Genomic DNA, 982 nt, shown 5'->3' on the forward strand with positions numbered 1-982 from the left:
CTAAGTAGTAATTTCCTTTCCAAGTATCCCAAAGCATATTATGTATTCCTGTCTACTAATGAAATCCTAGTATTTGTTAGATGAAATTTGGCATCTGATCTGCCATAGCCTGATAAACCAGTTTGCACAAAAAGAAATGGAGAAACATTTCTTTCTTTGCAAGGTCAAAAGTTTGCATCTGTAGAATATAAAAGGAAAATGTAAATTTGGATCTGACCAGAACTAGAGTATAAACATTTATATTCTACTGAAAAATTTCATAGAATCTCTTTCCTGGCTAGGAGTGGTCTCAGTGTAGTACCCTCGGTGCCCACTTGAATGATGCACTTAGAATGACTAATGTCTAAACAATGCGTTGCAACGGCTAAAATATTATTTTTTTTCTTTTAATGCAAGTATCAAAAATATTATAAAAACACTTAATTTACTTTTATTTTATAACACAATTTTTTATGCACAATAAAGAAAACTTGTCTATAGGTTCCTTGTGTTTCACTGATTCCTTTTAAAGTTATGTATGTCTTTTGCAAGTGCTTTCATTTCAGAACCAAGATTTTCTTTGGAAACTGATGTATTTCTAAACAGTCTATGTCTCGAAACAATTTGAAACTGTGCAAAGTAATACCGAAGGATATAACTTTACAGTCATTGCAAAAGAATGCATTGATTTCTCAATTTTAAAAATCCTTTTTTATATTTATCCTTTTGTAAGGATATGTCATTTGAAGTACATTATCTCAGAACATTTTTTCCACATTTATCCTTCACCATTTTGAGCTGGTAGAAGTTTAACAAATTATTTTGAAGATTAGAGAATTAATTCTGGCTTCTCTGCTGTTGAGATAGATAGTATTCAAAATATCACTTTCTATTACACTCCAGTTCATTTCTTTAAACTTGGTCTTTGAAAAGAGTAACAAACACTGCATATTTTACAGTGCTTTGGACAATACAAGGAACTGACATGGAATACCATCAAATT

Source organism: Passer domesticus, chromosome 4 (assembly GCF_036417665.1).
Source record: "Passer domesticus isolate bPasDom1 chromosome 4, bPasDom1.hap1, whole genome shotgun sequence".
Classification (NCBI taxonomy): Eukaryota; Metazoa; Chordata; class Aves; order Passeriformes; family Passeridae; genus Passer; species Passer domesticus.